The sequence below is a fragment of the Cynocephalus volans genome, chromosome 2 (genome assembly GCF_027409185.1).
Source record: "Cynocephalus volans isolate mCynVol1 chromosome 2, mCynVol1.pri, whole genome shotgun sequence".
NCBI classification, from domain to species: domain Eukaryota; kingdom Metazoa; phylum Chordata; class Mammalia; order Dermoptera; family Cynocephalidae; genus Cynocephalus; species Cynocephalus volans.
In genome coordinates this window covers 115,596,501-115,602,500 of record NC_084461.1, presented here as the reverse complement: position 1 = coordinate 115,602,500, position 6,000 = coordinate 115,596,501, and the positions used below count along the sequence as shown (strand labels likewise).

The window sequence follows — 6,000 nt, the reverse complement described above, 5'->3', positions numbered from 1 at the left end:
TCACAAAAATGCACAAAGACTGAACTCAGGAGTGGGCACCATGTCCCCAATGGACAACACAGATGGAATTTTATTTTAGAAAATTAAGTATCAGAGATATGATTGAATTTTTTTTAACCCATCAGGTAGCTGTGATATAATATAAGCAACTAGATAATACATCCTATGGCTCAAGGTCCTTCTTACTATACTCACTACCAAAACTCCATCCCTGCCCTTCCCAAAACACAAGGTCCTAAGAACACAGCAGGATGTACACACTTTAGGGAATTTTTTGGTGAATGTGCATTCCAAAGCCAAATAAAAATTATTCTTAAATTATCTTTCTTACTATCCATGTCCCTCATTCCTATAATTAGCACAGAAAATAGAAGATAAACTAATCTCTTTTTTAGAATGAAGAAAAAAAAATTCCATTTATAAGCTTGAAAGCTGATACTCAAACATATAGGAGAGAAGCTGGTTCTGAAGGCAAAATTGGACAAAAACAAAAGGTGAAACCAAAGCAACATTTTTTTAGAGTAGAACTAACCAGTTGAACATGTGTTACACACAAGTCATCTTAAACAAAAAGCCAATCTTCACTCATAATCCTAGAGGGAAACAGTGCAATCAAAGAAAAGGATGTGAATTAAAAGAAAATCTCTGAGATTATTCAATTCTGTGAATTGGTTTTTCAAATACTCTGTCATTCAAATAATTCAGTTCAGTAAACACGTACTGATGGCATCGCTAAGAAGATAACATAGGTTGAGTATTCCTTACCTGAAATGCTTGGGACCAGAAGTGTTTTGAATTTTTTCAGATTTGAGACTATTTGTAGATACATAACCTAGTTGAGCATCCCTTATCCAAAATCCAAAATGTTCCAATGAGCATTTCCTTTGAGTGTCGTGTTGGTGCTCAAAGTTTCAAATTTTGGAGCATTTCAAATTTCAGATTTTCTGATTAAGGATGCCCAACCTGTACTAGTGTTAGACGCAACAGGGATATAAACATAGCCCTGACTTCACAAAGTTTATAATGTGCTACAAAGGCAACATACATAGGCATTACTGGACAGCATAGAACTAATCAAACAGAAATGCAGAAGACACTAAAAGACAGGACTCTGGATAATCAGAAAGGGAAAAAAATCAAATGAATCTGGATGATTTCTGTAGCAAATAACAGAAAATCTCAAGGCAAAACTGCTTAAACAATAAGGAAATTCAGATCGGGTGGCTCTGGGCGTGGTAAATCCAGTTCCACTTCTCTGCGATTCACTTGGTTCTGTCCTCCTTCCTTCCTATAAGGCATCACCCTCAGGCTACAAACAAGACAGCTGCAGCAGTTACAGATGTCACATCCACATAAAACAAGCTCTGGGGAGAAGAGAGACCATTATCTTTTCTTCCTTTTCTCAAAAGCAAGAAATCCTTCCCTGGAAGCCTCTTGCACACTTCCCTTTTATCTCCCATTGGCCAAAACTGGCTCTCATGTCCACTCCTAAAACAATCACTTCCAAAAGAAATGAGACCTACCACAATCAATATTAGAATGCTGGTAACTATCATGACTATCACTTCAGTGCTGGCTGAATATTTCAAGAACAATATTTCAGAACTTGGAACTGTAGAAGAAATAAAAGAGAAAAACAGGAAATAGCAAAGGAAGGGATGTGCCTAACTGGAGGAGGAAAGTTGAACTCTGAACTCATACATTACACATGCTACAAGGGATAAAGAACTCTCTAAACGGAGCTGTCGTCCTCTGTAATACAAAAATTAACTTACTATTCATCAATAAATGCTAAGTATGTAGGAGAAATAGTCCCCTTTTTGTGGAAAAAATTTATTGATAGTCAGACTTACCACTCCTCGTCAATGAGCCAACCATTCAGTTATCTCTCAGTTGAGAACATTCCATACTATGCATAAAGCTGACTCTGCAGATTCAGTCAGTAGAAGTTGTTCCTTTAAGGTTTCTTCTCATTTGGGTTCAAGGTTTCACTCAAAAATCCGCACATTCAAAACTGGCCCTATCTGTGAATGAAAGAAGCATGCAATTAGGAGGAAAAAAGCTGCAAGGAGCAATACTCCCCTCCCCCACCTATAATTAACTGATCCATATGAAAACTGAACTCAAACACTAAACTCATTAAGCACCATGTTTAAACTAAGCAACCTGCATTTCAGCACCTGTAACGGGCTCCTTGTACAAGAGTACTTCAAAAAGTCCATGGAAAAGATACATATTATCTTTCAATTCTATTTTTCCACGAACTTTGAAGTACTTGTATACACAGTTACTACCCCTTTCCCATCAATAAATTTATTATTGCTTCCACAGTATACCAGGTACAACTCTGCCAAAGGCTACCTATTGAGAATCCAGAACACAGATACCTTTGGTGGACCCATACAAGGTTGACCTACACAGTGTGTTAAAAGACAGCTGCCTACATTTATTAATCAGAACACTTTGTATGAAAATCCAGATTCCTGACCTCACTTGAAAAATCAGAATATATGGCAATACTGGGACCATATTCCCGCATGGTAACAATCTGTTAGAGCTGATTAGCAGCTAAACCTTTAGATGGGGCATGGGTTATGCAGTTCTCCACAGATGTCCTCACTCTTATTTTGCAACCTGGCTCACATTTACCTGTCTGGACCCTACAGGCATCTGAGCTTGCAAATTCTGCTATCTATTTACAACAGCTCCCAGGGAACATTTTATTACTGTTAAGGCCAAGCATGTTTTCCTGCCTTGATGATATAACATGGCATAAGTAATTAAAACATGGGCTTTGGAGTCAGAAGGTCCTAGATTTGAGTTCTAATTCTACAAATGACCAGCTGTGAAACGTCAGGACTGTTTTTAATCTAACATATATTTCTTCATTTACAAGCATCCAAATAAACATATAAACACTTAACACAGTAAGCAAACAACAGGCCTACAATCTAACATATCTGAGCTGAACTGATAATCCCAAATCCACTGTGTCCTCAAGTCTTCCTCATCTCAGTAAATCACACCATACTCCACTCAGCTACTGCACAAGCCATAAACATAAAGTCTTTACCATTAATTAACTCTCCCTTGTCCCCAAAACCATCACGAAGGCAACTGATTCTCCCTCCAAGATACATAATTGGAACAGACTTTTCTCCACCCATAAAAAAAAAATCAGTAATACCTTCCTCAGAATCAACTACTTAGCTGAAATTGCTTATAAATTCAACTGTTTACATAATGGTAGCATGAAATGTCAAGGTTCCATATTACAAGGAATATTCATATTTCATTAAAAGAAAAATGAAGACAAAATATTGGGGATGCTGCATATCACTCCTTGTTGAGTACTCATATTACATCTTATAGGCTTACACATTTCTTCAACTCTAAACTGACAATAAATTAAGAGGCTATGCTAAATCTGATAATTACATTAAGAAAACAGAAAGACCACTAAGACTAATAAGTGAGTTTAGGAAGGTTGCAGGATACAAGACCAATACTCAAAAATCAATTCCTTCCCTATCGAACAATTGTTCAAAGAATAATCAGAAACTAAAATTTAAGAAAATAATTTCATTCAATGTCATAAAAATATGAAGTAACTATCAAATGATGTACAAAGACAAATAGAGAGATGGACACATTATGTTCATAGATCAGTGGAGCCAATGGTATTAACATGTGAATTCTCCCCAATTAGAGCAACAGATTAAATATAATTCTAATCAAAATCCCAGCAGACTTTTTTGTAGACATTTACATGCTGATGTTAAAAATCACATGGAAATGCAAAGGAGCCAGAATAGTCAAAACAGCTTTGAAAAAGAACAATAATGTTGGAAGCCTTAAGCTACATAACTTCAAGGTTTATTACAAAGCTGCAAATACCAATAGTATGGTACTAGCATGAGGAAAGACTAACAGATCAATAAAACAAAATTGAGAATCCAGCAACAGACCTACACACATATGGTCAACTGACTTTACACAAAGGTGTAAAAGCAATACAGTGGAGTAAGGATAGCCTTTTCAACAAATGAAGCTGGGATGACTGGATATCCATACATTGTGCCATACACAAAAATTAAAATAAAACTATATTAATTTTTTTTTAAAATCAGTGTTTTACAGTTTTTGGTAAACAGATCTTTTACCTCTTTGGTTAAATTTACTCCTTAGTCTTTTTTGTGTGTGTCCTATTGTGAATGGGTTATATTTCTTTTCCTCTTTTTTTTAGATCTTTATTGGTGTAAAGAAACACTACATTAATATAGTTCTATTTTAATTTTTAATTTTTAAAAATATATCATACACCTAAAGGCAAAACCTAAAACTACAAAAATTCATGAAGAAAACACAAAGGAAAATCTTTGTGGCCTTGACTTGAGCAAAGATTTCTTAGAACGCAAATGCACAATCCATAAAAGACAAAAGTGATAAATTAGACTTTGTCAAAATTACTAATTTCTGCCATTTGCAAGAAACTGTTAACAGAATAAAATATAAGCCACAGAAATAAAAAGCATCCAAATAGGAAAGGAAGAAGTGAAATTGTCTCTATGTGCTACTGACATAATCTTATATGAGGGTACTTCAAAAAGTTCATGGAAAAATAGAACTGAATAAAAAAAAAAAAGAAAGAAAAATAGAACTGAAAGATAATATGAATCTTTCCATGAACTTTCTGAAGTACCCTCGTATATAGAAAACCCTAAATAATTAATTCAACCAAAAACCTGTTAGAACTGATCAACAAATTCAGTAACATTATAGGACATAACAGAGAAAGGACAGTCTCTTCAATAGTGTTGGAAAACGGGATATCTACAAGCAGGAGGATGAAACTGAGTGCTTACCTCACATCAAATACAAAAATCAACTCGAAATGGACTAAAGACTTAAACATAAGACCTGGAACTGTAAAACTAATAGAAGAAAACATAGGGAATAACTCCATGACCCTGGTCTGGGCAATGATTTTTTGGATGTAACCCCAAAAGTACAGGCAACAAAGGCAAAGATACACAAGATTGCATCAAACAAAAAAGCTTCTGCACAGCAAAAGAAACAATCAACAGAGTGAAAAGTCAACCCACAGATCAGGAAAAAATATTTGCAAACCATACATCTGACAAGGGGCTAATATCCAAAACACGAGAATATAAGGAACTCAACTCAATAGCAAGAAAACAAATACCCCAATCAAAAAATGGGCAAAGAACCTAAGTAGCCACTTCTCAAAAGAAGACATACAAGTGACTAACAGATCAACAAAAAAATGTTCTTCATCACTGATCATCAGGGAAATGCAAATTAAAACCACAATAAGATATCACATCCCACCTTTTAGAATGGTTATTTATCAATAAGATGAAAGATAAGTGTTAGTGAGGGTGTGAAGAAAGGGAACCCTTGCATAAATGTAAATTCATATAGCCATTATGGAAAACAGTATTGAGTTTTCTCAGAAAACTATAAACAGAATTACCATATGATCCAGTAATCCCACTTCTGGCTAGATCCAAAGGAATTGAAATCAGTATGCCAAAGAGATATTTGTACTTCCATGTTCATTGCTGCATTATTCACAATAGATAGGATATGGAAAGAAGCTAGGTATCCATCATCACATGAATGAATAACGAAAATATGGTGTATATAAAAAATGAAATACTATTCAGCCTTTAAAAGGGGCTAAATCCTGTCATTTATGACAACATAGCATAACGTCCTACAAGTTTATCTAAGTGAAATAAGCCAGGCACAGAAAAGACCAATACCGCATGGTCTCATTTATGTGCAAAATCTAAAAAAAGTTGAATTCTTAAGGAGTAGCATGATGTTTACCAGAGGCTGGGGGAGGGAGGTAGATGGGTAAAGGTGAGAATTACGTATCAAAGTGAGACAGAATAAGGCTAGGCCTGTGAACCAAACTGACTGTATTTTCCCTACAGAGAACACTTTGTTACTTTTCCACTCCTCAGTCATGAG

The 6,000-nt window shown here is 35.3% G+C and overlaps 1 protein-coding gene across 2 annotated transcripts in view; it reads right to left on the bottom strand.

The window, feature by feature from the left end:
• Positions 1–6,000, bottom strand: part of CDC42SE2 (CDC42 small effector 2) — a 110,105-nt gene that overhangs the window by 74,706 nt on the left and 29,399 nt on the right. For both annotated transcript variants that reach the window (XM_063086427.1, XM_063086428.1), the window contains exon 2: positions 1,854–2,024. The gene's annotated coding sequence lies outside the window, so the exon portion shown is untranslated. The remainder of the gene's footprint in view (positions 1–1,853; positions 2,025–6,000) is intronic.